Source organism: Mus caroli, unplaced genomic scaffold (genome assembly GCF_978045245.1).
Source record: "Mus caroli unplaced genomic scaffold, Mus_caroli_1 scaffold_2, whole genome shotgun sequence".
Taxonomy (NCBI): Eukaryota; Metazoa; Chordata; class Mammalia; order Rodentia; family Muridae; genus Mus; species Mus caroli.
Genome location: NW_028227257.1, coordinates 83,580,207 through 83,595,319, shown reverse-complemented (window position 1 = coordinate 83,595,319; position 15,113 = coordinate 83,580,207). Strand labels below are relative to the sequence as shown.

The 15,113-nt window shown below is 34.5% G+C and overlaps 1 protein-coding gene across 7 annotated transcripts in view; it reads left to right on the top strand.

Annotated features, from left to right (window-relative positions):
• Window positions 1-15,113, top strand: part of Lrrc4c (leucine rich repeat containing 4C) — a 1,324,975-nt gene that overhangs the window by 776,254 nt on the left and 533,608 nt on the right. For 6 of the 7 annotated variants that reach the window (XM_085834625.1, XM_085834628.1, XM_029473969.2 and 3 more), the window contains one exon: window positions 1,062-1,199. The gene's annotated coding sequence lies outside the window, so the exon portion shown is untranslated. Of the gene's footprint in view, window positions 1-1,061; window positions 1,200-2,058; window positions 2,112-5,531; window positions 5,621-15,113 lie in introns of those variants that run through there. The other variant, XR_015046506.1, reaches the window with a different exon arrangement.

Sequence of the window (15,113 nt, the reverse complement as noted above, 5' to 3'; positions counted from 1 at the left end):
TCCATTAAAATAGAAAGTTCTTCTTTGAGCTTGGAAAAATAGCTGGTTTCAGTGACATACCTTGGGCAAGAAGAAGAGAATAGCACAAGGTAAATTTAAGCTGGCTGGTTATCTGTGTAGCATTTTGTCAGTTCCCTGCATTAAACTGAAAGAGAAGGGACATTCATTACCATACCTCAAGTGTCAAGACCTTTTTAGATTAGATCGTATATCCTCTTTACATTTGTTAAAAACTAGTCTCTTTTAGATTTTTTCTGTTTTATTAAATTTTAATATGATTGTGTGATGCTTAACCTGAGTGACCTCATCTTGGTTTCACCTTCTAAGGTCTATACTCAACTGAAATCTATGATCTCCCATTATTTTTATTTAACAGTAATATAAATATCTATTAATAAAAGATACATAATTAATTATGATATAAATTTCATAGTTTTTTTACTTAATATTTACTAAAGTTCTAATGCAAAAGTGCTTTGTTTATCTTAGATCGTATTTTGTGTACAAACTATTTTTATTATTTAAGAAAAGTAATAATCTATGCTTCTATCCCTTACTTGAGTAAAGAAAGAGAGCCATAGAGTTTGATAACTGAAATTAAACTTTATTTCTTTTTTCCTTATTTGAATGATGAAACTAATAGAGATCCCATCTTTGGAAAGCAGGGAGAACACATTCTTGGAAAAGGGTACTCAATAACACAATACTTAGAGAAATAACTGTTATAGAATCAGGTATGGTAACACCTCAGTGTCAAATGTTCTTCAGAATATAATTGTATTTCAATTTCAAAGCACATTTAAATGAAATTTGATACATTGATCAATAACTTTTATGGACATCTTATCTTTCATTGATCTAAACAGATTTTTGAATGTATTATCAGTACAGATGCAAAATCATGATGGCATGTACTACAATTATTTTGAAACCTTTCTGTATGATTACTCTTAGTGAAAATAGCAGCAATCAAATTACTTCTAGTGAAGTCACAGGTAATAAAAATGTAGCCTTGACTAAGCTGTAGGTCTAATTATGCACTTTAATTTTACTTGATATAGGAATTACCGAAGGAATGAAGAATAATGCATGTATTTTGACACAATGGAGACATCCTGACACCTCTTCAGAATCTCAGTAAATTAACTGGATTCAAGCTTGGCAAACAGGAAAACTGGTACAAAGACAACTTGCTACAGGTATGTGAGAGCTATAATTTACACTGCTAAAATCCTTCAAAGATCTAGTGACAGTGGGGTTGTTAATTACTTTTCAGATAATTATAATGTTTCTTTGGTACATCTGACAGCTTCTTTTCCCTCCCATATGTACACATGTGGATGTCAGCATATGGCGAGAAGTCTGGCCATTTCATCTTGTTTACTTGGGCCTTTAGTCAGCTACAAAAGGATGAAACAGAAAAGTACCCACCTCATAAAACTTTTACTACTGGAGATTTATGCAGAATGATGGGGAGTCAAACTGTTAGTCAAACAGATGTTTCCACCTGCTGTTCTGGGAGTTTAAAGGGTGGTAAACAGGCCTGCCAGAATTCCGAATGAAAAGAGGGACAAATGGTGATGTGCCACCTTTCTGTTGTTTTGAAAATGGGGCAGCATTTGAATCATTAATATGGAACAAAGCATTTGGGAAAGGTAACTGTCTTTATTCTCCCTTTGGAGGCTTGCTGATTGGAAAACTTGATGCATTGAAAGTATGAATGTATTTTCTATTGGATTATTGGGAAAGCTGTTATTGTTTGAATGAATCTATAAGGAAGAATGAAGCTGCTAGTGTCCCAACACAGACGCCTCTGTGTGGGCTGAGAGCATGGTTACAGCCTCCATTCTTGTTAAATCTTGTACTATTTAGAGTCAAAGCAAGCCAGCCACCCAGCTGTGGGAAATGCAAGTAGTCTTGCTTGCCCGGCTGCAGTTTTCACTGTGATGGAACAAAACAAAAATCTCATATGGCTTAGACATTCAGCACCATTCATGATAAGGGAGAAGTTAGTAGTTGCCATTTTAACTAACAAGTACTTACTTGAATTCCTGACAGTGACAGTGCTTTCAAAGGATGGGAAGAGATGTTATTTGGAAACCTGAAACCAAGTAGGTTTTGCTCAGGAAGTCTTCTGTCAGTATTTATCTTTCACTAAGTTGTATTATAATGTCAAAGAAAATGTTTCTATGACCTTTTCAAATATTCTATAGTTGATAAAAGAAAATGAATGTGTTCTCTTGAGATAATTTTGATATCAAACTTATTCATTTTATGACCTGTAATATCATTTGCTGATTTGGAATAGACATCTATTGTCTTTCTGCATTATGTTATATTTGAATCTCCCTGAATGTTACTATAACAACAGTGTTTTTTGTTACCTACTTAGCCACTACTGACTCAGTGAGGAAGGAGCCATAAGGGTCTTTATTGCTAGGTCATGCTGAATCTTAGGGATATGTGTACCTTTATTCATTTACATTGTAAACTAGATTTCTTTCGTACAATATATTCTCATCAGTGTTTCTCTTTCCTCAGTTCCTTCTAGAATCTTCTTGGTTCCACACCCACTCAACTACATGCTTTCTTTCCTTGTTAGAAAACAAACAAGAAAAAACAAAACAACAATAAAAAAATCTAAAATAGAACAAATCAAATAATAGCATGATATTTCTTTTCTTTCTGATTTCTTTTCATTGTTTTCATCAGTTTTTAAAATTAACTTCTGTTTATTTGGGTTGTTATATTGTGAAGATGTGTCATCTTAAGCAATGGTATCAGGGTGGCTCATGTTTTTCTTTCATCTGCTTAGAAAAGAAGAAAGCCAGGAAATGGTTAACATTTGAAATGTAAATAAAGAAAATATCTAATAATAAAAAAAAGAAAGCCTTTTCTCTATGTGGTCTTCTCTGATGTTACTCTTGTGTGGAGTTTGAAGGACCTTGCTATATTTAGCCTGCTGAAGATTAGAATCTTAATTTCCTATTAAGGGTCTTCTGTCTTTATAAGAGTTGAGTTATGGTCACATTTTTTTGTTTCTTATGAATAATTGGAATAAATTATGTGAAAGTTTTCTGTCTGTATTTTTAAATATATTTAGCATTTATTTATTTGGTTGCTTATTTTTTTAATTTCTGTGTGTATATATGTATCCTATGATATGATAGGGGGTGATAGGGGGTATGGTATGATAGGGGGTGATCTAGATAACAATTTATGGGAGTTGGATCTTTACTTCTATTTTGTAGATAACAGGGATTTAACTTCTCAAGCTTTAGTGGGAAAGATGTCCCTATTGAGCCATCATGACAGCTTGGATGTGCTCTTCTTAATAACCTTCCGTTTCCTTGTTTAGTAAAATCAAATACCTTGTCCTCTCTTTTTGTCTGGCTCTTTATTTGTCTCTGTCTCTGCCTGTGTCTCTGTCTCTGCTTCTGTCTCTCTGTTGTTCTATCTTTCTAACCTATGTATGTGAGTATGTGTGCATGTGTAGCAGTGTGTTTGTGTGTGTGTGTGTCTGTGTGTCTGTGTGTGTCTGTGTGTGGACTAGGGATGAGAAATAAAGAAGACAAAAGCAATACTGGGGTCAGAAAGTCTTGCACAAACTGGTGACTTATGCCAAAAAGTTTATTAAGAAGTACAGCATTTTATATACTATTTGCATGGGAGTGAGTGAAAGGGGGACTGCCAGTGTAGGAAAAGAGAATATGGGATACCTCAGACAGAGTTTTCGAAGGAAAAAGATAAATCTTGAGAAGCCGCAAACATTATTACTCCCCATATTTAGATAGATATTGCTAAGACACAGAGCACACATTCCATTTGTCCTTTTATCAGGGCCTCTAAGAAAGTCTTTGATTGGTCTCACTGTGCAAGCATGCGTGTGTGCATGGGTGCACGCGCACGTTTGTATGTGTGTATGTGTGTGTGTGTGTGTGTGTGTGTGTGTGTGTAGGATGCCTTTTAGCCAAAGCTACAAATCTCAGACTTTACAGAGCAGACACAGGCCATAACTCATGATCCTTGTGCTTACAAGAATTTCTAGAATTACAGATATATCATCATACTTAAAATGCACATATAGCTTTTATTGTCAAATGCTCCCATCTTGTTCTCAACTATCATCAAAGAGAGTACTACCATAGTCTCTTGTTTCCCATTTGGATTGTAGCCTGTCTGTAGGTCACATATTAATGTCAGATATCCATCTCATACAATCCTAAATGAAATAGGTACAATGAAAAAATTTTAAAGAACATTGTGTTGAAAAGATTATGTAGGATGATTACTCCTTAAGGCAGCAATTAATTCTACAACTAAACAAAGTTCAAAGAGGAATTCAAAATTTTATTAACTTATAAAGCCTATTAGGTTGGGGAATCATATAAATAATGGCTACAGATTTACTTAAAGCAAGGGCTTTATCTAGGAATAGAAAAAGCTTATGACACAAAGAATCAGAGCCAGTGTTTTCCAGTACTTCATTCCTGAGCCAGAGATGCATCTGGCTTGAACAAACCAGCAAGAGCCCTGATGGAAAGCAACATGAATGTAGTTGTTTGGAATTCTGGTGAAACAGAAGGCAAGCCTCTGTCAATCACCAGGAAAACTTGCCAGCAGCAGAGGCAGTAGGAACATTGTGCTTGGGATCCTTTCTGACCTGTGTTAGGACCCCTGTGGGAATCCTCCGTACAATTCATAAATCAGGATACACTTAGCGAATTTTCAAAATAAGAAATGTTCTTAGGATTATACAAGGATAAAGATTTCTCGTTTCTCTTTGGTTTCATAATAAAAGACTTACTCTTTGAAAGAAAAGCTTCCCAGGGTTAACCCCGGGCTGCAAAATAAACAAAAAGAATATGGTTTTAAGACAGGTTATGAATACTTTATGTTTATAGCAACTTTACATTTACCAACAATATTTTAGTAAAACAAAAATTATGAGGATATTCTACTGCTAATAACCAAGGAGTATTTATACATGACATGCTTTGTCTTATGAAAATAGATTTTAACATGTCTTTCTGCATAAAACAATTAGAAGGAAAACACCAAGCTTAAAACATTCCAGATTTTGGAGGTCTAGTGAAAATATCCTGTATGTTATTGAAACTGTAGTTGCCAACAATTTTCATGATCGCAGGGCAAATACTAGTTGAGATATAAAATAATGCATATGAACAGAAAACAAACTCATTTTATAAGTAAAATTTAAGGCTCTGTGAAGTATCAGATTAAAATGCATGTTATATATATTTATAATAACTTTAAAATATCATCTATTAAAAACCAAAGGATCTTTATAAGACACATTATAGTATTACTGTAAAATAAAATAGCATTCATTGTCTAAAATAATAACAGAGAAAGCATTTTATTAGGAACAAAAATTGCTATGTATAAAAGGCTATTTGAATATTATTTTTAAGAAAGTCACATAAAGAGGTTATGTTTTATCTTTATTTCTCTATTTATTTTATAGCTCTTTCTCTTTGAGTAATAACACTGAAATATATTTCTCACAGTACAGCAGAACAGGCCAGAACGGCAGTGAAGACTTTAAACGAATTCATTGGGATACAGAGAATCTTTCACAAAGTACTTTGTTGATTTGCAAAGGTAAACATAGAATATATAAAAATTTAAATGAATCAAAAAATAAAAGAACAGAATCTTGTTCCACCATCATTTTGATTTGTATGGGAGTTTTGCAGTGATGTTGTTCATGACTAGCCCACACTCACAGTGTTTAGCTGAAGTCTGAGAAGTGAGAGATTGATGGCTCTGAGACACATCAGACAAACATGTGTCTCCTTGCCACACTTTAGTTTATGCAACCTAATTTCAGAAGTTTCTACATATATACAAATCACTTTTTAAATAAAAATAAGTGTGTATAGTGGAGGTTCCCATCTTGTATATTCCTACTAGCTGAAACAATCCATCGACAGTACATCATTTTCTCTTCCCAACTATTTATTTTATTTTATTTTATGTTTAATTCAGTTTTTACACTCGATATTACACACACACACACACGCGCGCGCGTGCGCGCACACACTCCTACTTCTCCATGTCCCACACCTCCTCCCATCAAGTATTTCTTTTAGACATAAAGTTACTGAATAGCATGGAAATTCCTAAAGCTTGATTTCTTAGAGTTTACATTATATAAACACTTCATACTCATGCTGCAAGCACAGTGAAATATATCTGCACTAATGCAAAACGTTTCACAGCACACATTTACTGTTCAAGAAATGAAACCACAAAGCACAACTTTCAAGGCAGCAAAACTATTTGAGGCAATCATTCTATTTGAGAAAATGGTGTGCATCTATTATGGAGAGCAACTTGCAAAGTGAGTGCTGCGAACAGAGGAGATACAGTAATCATAAATTATGGGGTTAATGGATGTTCATATCACAGTTGGAAATGGCAAGATAGAGCAAGATGGTGTCCTTAGAAAAACAAATGTATGGGTAAATAAATAGATCTCTAATTTGCAGTGTTTGCCCCATTGTGTAATATAAATACATTCACCATTTCAACCATCAACATGATATCATTGAATACAGAATTGGCAAACAATAGGTGGCATATTCTCTCGCTGGCTCCTGCAAATTGCCTCTACTCCTCTGCTGGTAAAAACTCTGCTGCTACTTTCCTAAGACACTGCCAAAGAAACCATGCCATATATTTTCCTATTGGCTGATTAGCTGAATTTATTTAGGTGGAAACTACAGATGAGGATGAGATGCCCCCACAGTATTAATAAAATATGTTACTTTTTCAGGTAACAAAGTTGTAAAGCTATTACCCCAAGACTTGGACTGCTTTTGGAAGGAAATAAAACAGGAGAAAGGGCCTGGAGGGTTTTCTTTAAAAAAAAAAAATCACTTTAACAAGTGCTATCCTCTACCTCCTTCATTGGGCTAGAGAAAGTACCCAAGGAGCTAAAGGGATCTGCAACCCTATAGGAGGAACAACAATACAAACTAACTACCCCACAGAGCTTGTGTCTCTAGTTGCATATGTAGCAACTATGGGAGGAGAAACCCTTGGTCTTTTGAAGATTATATGCCCCAGTACAGGGGAATGCCAGGGCCAGGAAGCAGGAGTGGGTGGGTTGGGGAGCAGGGCAAGGGGAGGGTATAGGGGACTTTCAGAGAGGAAAATTGGAAAGGGGATAGCATTTGAAATGTAAATGAAGAAAACATCTAGTAAAAAATTAATGTAAAAAACCAAGTGCTATCCTATTTCCAAGATTGGGAACTGTTGAGGATACTTTGAGGCATCTTTTTCTTAGCCATTGCAAGCTCAAAAATTGAATAGGTAGACAGTAGGCAAAGAACTTTTTCTTTGCAACATGGTATATTAAATCTTAGAATTTCTCAAATCCTCCCATTCCCACGTGATGCTGAATTGTTTTGAAATTACAAATTGTAATGCATAGAGTAGTCAAACATAATATTGAGTGTAGTTTAACTACAGTTGAAAAAGTCTTTATTATATAATCTGTAGCTTAGACTTCAAGATAAAGTATTTGATACTATTATTTTATTGCATTGCATTTATTCATATGCCTTCATTCCTTGTAATGCTAGTAAAAATGTCTTCATTTAATAATTGTTTAAAAATATTTAAAACATTCTGATAAGAATTCCAAACAGAATTTTTCTTCTCTTCGATATTCCCTAGCTATTCCAAACTTGATATTTAATTAATTAGTACTATAATTATTTCTGTTTTATAAATTAGGTACATGGAATAGATCACTTGTTACAATTTTTTCCAGGTTTATTACTTAACAATTCTTGATTAAGCCCATTGTTTCACAAATGTTTACTGTGCATTCACTATAATCAGTTGCTTTTCATTTTGGAAGGATTCATAGGGACCAAAACAAACACCAACCCTTAGCCCTTTGTTGTAGTAGGTAAAGACAATAAGAAAAACAAACAAAATAATACATGAGTATATTATGAGACACTGTCGTACATAGTATAGGAGAATATCAGCCCAGCCGAGGAAGGACCAGGAGTGCCTAAGCATCTCTACAGGGGTACAATTAAGAAAGCCAGGTGATAGTAAAAAGCTAACGTATGCAAATATATTGCAGATCTTCTTCTTCATTCATAGCACAGAACCTCAAGGTGATATTGTGACCTATACCATTAGGAACAGGGTCAATAAGTAGAGCGTCTGAGAGACAATGTCTTGACCCTATGTGTTCTTTATCCAGTACAGATTGAGAGTTAGGAGATGTAATGGGGCAGGTGATTAGCAGCTATCACAGCAATCCAGGTGAAAGAAGGTGATCTCTTGGATCACAGTGGGGACGTGCAACTGGTTAGATTTTTATAAAGTTTCAAGTACATATAATTTGTGGGATGATTATAGGTAGGATATGGCAGAAAGAGAGAGAGAGAGAGAGAGAGAGAGAGAGAGAGAGAGAGAGAGAGAGAGAGAGAGAGAGAGAGAAGAGAGAGAGAATAGTAATAGTTCTGATTCTATACAAATATTGAATTTAATGAGATAAGGAACATTAAGGAAAGAAGAACATTGGCCGGGGACTTGTAAATAGTAAATATATGTAATTTAAAACAGAAAAGATGTGAGCAAATTTTCTTGGCTAATTCTATGTATTAGTTAAAGTTTGAATGAGCCTATCAACATTCCATCATTCTGGTTTTTAGGAGAGGAATCTAACGTGCTAATATTGACACATAGGATCTGTTATCCACACTTTCTTGTACTTGCATCTATACAGATGTATCTATGGATAAAACACTTGGGACATAAGTTGAGGATATGAATTTTTCATCCAAGAAACCACCAAAAGCCAGGTGTACACATCACAATCTGCATTTATTTATAGGGTGATATGTGAGGCAGACACATATTTCTTTCAAGGGCTAACTTGATATATGCAGTGGTTAATAGCAAAGGAGAGCCTGACTCAGAGAATTTGTCAGACAAGGACCTGCACACAGTATGGTGCTTTTGTGCTTCTTTATGTGCTGGGGAACACAAATGTCCCTACCCAGTTAAAAATGTTGTATTTGGTGCTATGATAAATTTATTTATACACAGAAGAAAGGTAATTTTTAAAGATTCTTTTAATGAACCAGAAGGGGCAGATACATAATTATGGAAACTGAGTTCTGTGGATGAACAAATATAAAGAAAGACAGTACAATGCTAATGGTCCTAGAGAAGAGACCATTGTTAAATATCTATAGCGTTGAATAGAGTACAAATTACAGAATGTCAGAGCCTTAAATATACTAAGTCTAAATATGAATCAAGTGTTGCTCTGGGCATTGAAATTCTAAAATTGGGTCCACTGTTACAGTCAATGTTGCTCATATTACAGACTTTTGTTAAGTGAAGATGGCTATGCATTTGGAGGAAGTCTGTCATGTCACAGTAATAGGAAAACAATGAGCATATATGTGACACATGACCAAGATTCCAAGAAATAATCATGGCAATGTCATAAAAAGTATTAAAACTAAATACAAGTATTTGAGATGATGAGCAACTTAATCGCCCTTCCTACTATGTATAAATATAGCAAGATATTATACTGCATTGTCAAAAATATATAACTATTATCTGCTAATAGAAGTAAATAAAAGATTGTGACTCCCAAGTTCTGGCTGAGTTAATAACTTTTCTACTTTCTCTATAATGATCTTTATTTGTACTCTATGATTGGCACTGTATGTACCTGCCTGTTTGCAGCCCCTCAGGATTTTATGGATAGAGTGTAAACTAAATATCAACTTCCTTTCTATCTTCAATGTGCTCCTCATGTACCACTTTGTGCCTCTCATGCTCCAGAAGTTTAGCTGGTTTTCTGTTTTAATTTTTTTTCTGAGATTCTATTACTAATGTATTTGTACTAAGTGATGCATGTTATGGCTTGTTTACTTTTTATGCTCTCTTCAAGAAAAATAAATAAATAATTCTCTCATTTGTATCTCCCTCACTAATACACCATATACCCTGAGCTGAGTACTCTGCTCCTTCCAGCACTGTCAAATCCTTCTGTTTCAGGTACCCTTTTTCCCAGGGAAGGGAACTTGGCTAGCAGCTGTCAACTGAAACAGATATCTACTGGGGAAGTGCTGACTCAAGCCTGGCCCCAAAAGGAGTCAGAAATTATCCCCTGTGTTTTACCCCAAGAAACAGACCAGTAAAGAGAAAACTTATATCACATGTTATACCTACACTTTACTTATATTATTCCTTCTCAATTACCTTTCCTCATGTCTGCTTATAGGATACAGCCTCCTCCTCCTGAGACACTGGGTAAGCAGATATTCACATAGCTTCTCTTGACCTTGCCTTTCAGAATAAGAGCCTTTGATGTATCACTGTGTTGTCAATTCTCCAACAGGCATTATGTGTGCCCCTGATTATGTACTTCCTCCCCTACCTGAAGCAGAACTCCTACCAGGAGGCTTTAATGGCAAACATCACTCAGCTCTCCAAAGCCTAAGAATCCCTACTGTAGCTGAAGAATTTAATGAGGACTGTCTAGTATGAGAAGGGGTATATTAGGAAAGGCTTAAGAAAAATCTCTTTGTAGGTGACAAGCTTTAATCATAACTGAGATTTAAATTCATATCAGCGATATATATCCATTTAAGATGTTGGTGATCCAGTTTCTAAATTATATCATAGATAACAAGACTAGAGTAAGAGATAAAATTGGTCATTAAAGCAAATGAAGCTTGGTTAATTATTATTATTATCATTATTATTATTGTTCTTATTATCTTTTTGAGTCAGGGATATTAGAAATATTTTTACAAGAGTAAGTTATGTAATATCTGTGAGAAAAAAAAGAAAGTCTTTAAACACTTATCAGCACAGTGAGACCATATCATACAATTAACCCAAAACTTTATTCCTAGATCTTTTTTCTAATTTAGATAGACTGGGGTTACATGAATTTAAAAATAAATTAAATTGAATATGAAGTAACAATCCAGGTTGGGGCTAGCAATGTCCAAAAAACAACCTTTATTTCTAAGAAAATCTGTGAAGAGATGGCTGCTGCAAACATTTTAGCCCTTATGAATCAAAGACATTTTAACTATTACTTGAAGACACAAGGTCTAAAATCAATAAATGAGTCAGATGATGTTTCATGAACAATTTGAGAAAACACTATGTTTAGTGGGATCAATAAATTGGTAAATAACTTTAATACATACCAGAATTCAAAATTTTATATATTTATATTTATTTTTATACTTGTATTATATGTAAAATATACAAATACTTTATGTCAATATATTTATATTTATAAATATATACATGAGTGTATCTATATATTTATAGATACACACAATGCATATATATATTTTTCTAAAGGTTTTTAGAAACCTTTAGAAACTGCTCAGAAACTTCCATGCTATAGCACACTGAATCAGGGGAGAAGCATTTACTAAGTGCCACATAGTGGTCTGCATGGCTTAGTTTTATAACTCTGTAAAACTAAACATGACAGTTTCATGAGAGGTGTCGAAGTCTTAGAAGTCTCCCCTCCCATTATTTTCTGTTAAATTTTTATATCATCTTCACTTATATTTGGTCTCTATAATATTTAAACCTAAATTTAAAATGTATATATACATATATATATACACACGCATATACACAAGTACACACATAAATAACCCATGTTATATATATGCTCACCTTTTCCCCTATTACTATATTTCTTTAATCTTTATTGTATATAGTTTGAGATAAATCTCATCTGACACTAACTTTTATTAATGTGTAAACAATGCTTCAAATATAAATGATAAATTAGAATTGGACAATTAATACACTTTACATTGCATACCATTCTAATGAGCATGGTTAAATTTAGTGGTGCCCTACCTAATTTTGCTCCCAGAATGTGATCTCTTCAGCCTGTGTATCCACCCTCTATACATAATAACCCTTTTGTAGCAATCAGATCAACTGTTAAAATATTGATTACTTGAGGCCAAGTAAAACTTATTTTATTTAGCAACTATGTAAATCCCAACAATAGTGTTTACAACTTAGACAGGTAGAAAATGAGGTTAAAAATGTAATCGGGCTGGGCAGTGGTGGCAGCTGCCTTTAATCCCAGCACTTGGGAGGCAGAGGCAGGCAGATTTCTGAGTTCGAGGCCAGCCTGGTATACAGAGTGAGTTCCAGGACAGCCAGGGCTACACAGAGAAACCCTATCTCGGAAAAAAAAAAAATGTAATCGGAAAGATAAAACAGAAAACAATAAACAGCAAACAGTTTTCACATAACTTTTATAATGCTATATCACCTTTACTATTCTTTTTTTTTCTTTTTCTTTTTTTTTGTTTTTGTTTTTGTTTTGTTTTGTTTTTTTGAGACAGGGTTTTTCTGTATAGCCCTGACTATCCTGGAACTCACTTTGTAGACCAGGCTGGCCTTGAACTCAGAAATCCACCTGCCTCTGCCTCCCAAGTGCTGGGATTAAAGGCGTGGGCCACCACCACCTGGCCCGCCTTTACTATTCTAACTTATTGATCTCTTACTATACTTAATTTATATGTTCACATTTATCTGAATTTACACATAGGAACACTATTGTGTATGCAGCAATTTTTATCATCTATGTTTTCACACAATGACTGGATTTTTTTACACTGTAACCCACAAGGATAAGGAAGTACTATAGTATTCCCCAAGTGCTAATACAAAGAACTATAGTAGAAGGGATAGTAGAACTATCCCTTCATGAAAACCTTAGACAACAGGAAAGGTGCTTGTTGCCAAGCACAGTTTAGTTTCAGTTACTCACAAGATTGAATGAAATATCCAACTCTCAAAAGATGTTCTTAGATCTTCACACATACAATCTCTCTCTCTCTCTCTCTCTCTCTCTCTCTCTCACACACACACATACACACACACACACACACAAATGCACACACTAACAAATTAATAGATTAAATGTAAAAATAATTTTAAAAGGGAAATGTATCAGAGAATAGCTGAATAAATGCACTTCATTCTTGACTTCAGAAGTGAATCAATGGTTGTCATTGATGATCCCAAATCATATACTGTCTTCTAAAGAATTCTACATGCACATATATTTTTCTTTTTTATTCTTAAAGTGGAAATAACTCAGGCTATGATGCAACATATGCTACAGAAATGCTCTACAATTCACATGCATTACCAGGCCTATATATGTAATTTTTAAATGTTATTTTTTTATTCAACACTTAGTACAGTCCTAAAGAACACATAAAAATTTCACTGTTAATATGGGTCAGATTTATCAAAATGCATATATTTTTTTTCAGTTTCAAAAGTATTATTGGTTAGAGCAAATCAACTTAACCAGTTCAGTGACATTAGTGTGTATGAGCAGGAAAGATGTAAAAACCTACATGCTGAAGTATAGGTTTTTAGCACTGTCATTCATGAGAATTTAACCTTGGTCAAATCACATAATTTTTCTGACTGTATGTTTTTCTTTGTTGAAGAGATGATAGTAATAGTGATCTCAAATAGATGTCATTACATTAAATTAACACAGTATTTGATTAAAGGCTTGAATTAAATAAAAGTTACAAGGTATAATATTTTTTTACTATATCTGATAATTGGATATGAGCCGCTAAGTCTCAAGGACTTTAAATTTAGGGGTGAGTAGACCTCATGTGGAGGACATGTTAAGCAATAGAGAACAAAATGCAATAAGTAATATGAAGCTAATGAATTAAGTTTCTATTGTGGGTAATACATATAGAAAGCTATTCCACAGGACGTTTGGTAACTAGACCTTTGCTGTCTTACATAATACTCAAATAGCTTATCATATGCTTGGGAGAAAAACTTAGTTAGAATGAAAAGAAGGGAAGAGAGTTAAAAATATTCTGAACCTCCTCATATGAATGCAGCCATATCCTGGAGGGAAAGATGCAGTGAAAGTTCTTAGGGAAAGTGACTGAGTGTCACACTTTGCAACCTTATGATGTCACAATAATCAGCGATCACATGTTAAGGTCAGTACAGTGGTATCATGATTCATTTCAAACAGACTCCTGACCTCAGCCATTCCAGCATTTACTAAGAAGCCGGTACTTGCCTCATTGGCCATCTTAAGAGAATCTATGCCTTGACACACTCAACATTACTCTACTGCAATTTAACTTTGTGTGCCTCAGCCATATATCCCATACCTTTAAATCATATAGATCCATCTCCATTTTAAGCTGAGAAAGAGTCCAGAAAAGTCCATCTGATGAGGGTAAGCTATTTTAGCACATTTCATGGAGTAATCCAAATCTTTCTCTCCACAGTGGAATATTCGTGTCAAACATTTATAAAATGGATTAGGGATGTCAGAAAATTCCCCTGTTATTCTCCACAGGCATCACAGAGAGTTCATTTCTTTCCTTTCTAGGGGACTACATTTAACATTTTATGCCATTATTATTTCACAATGAAGAATTACTCACAGAAATGGAATTTCTTTTAAACTTCCCTGGTTTGAAATGCACAGAAACTGTGCCTCCAAGAAAAAATGAGAGTATTCATGAGTGGACTATGACTACTGAAAATGCATCTTCCTGTCATGAAAGTCTTTAAGACTATCACAAAGTGAAATAGCTTGGAAGAAAGAAACATAGGTAGGAATGTTAAGATCACTTTCGTCATTATAGCCATAGTTCAGTCTAGAGTCTGTGAAACAAGTAACTGTACTGGATTGGGCTGTTTCAGTGAACACAATGCAAGGTCTGTTCATGACTGAATATATTAAACCCTAGTTTTCAGTGGCTCTGTAGTGAGAATCCCAGCTTAATCACAACCAAACTTGCACGACTTTTGTCAATTAACTTAACCTCTCTAATGTTCTGTATTTGTTTAAAAAAATCTACAAATAGGTACATAACATCCATGATATAAATCAACTTTGTCTTTATTGTACAATAAGCTCTCATGGTATGTCACATTGAGGATGGGTGGTAGGGGGAATCCATGGAAGCAATAAATAAGGAAGGAAGAAAGGGAAGGATGGAGGGCAGGAGGAAGGGAGAGAGAAAGGGAGGGACAAACAG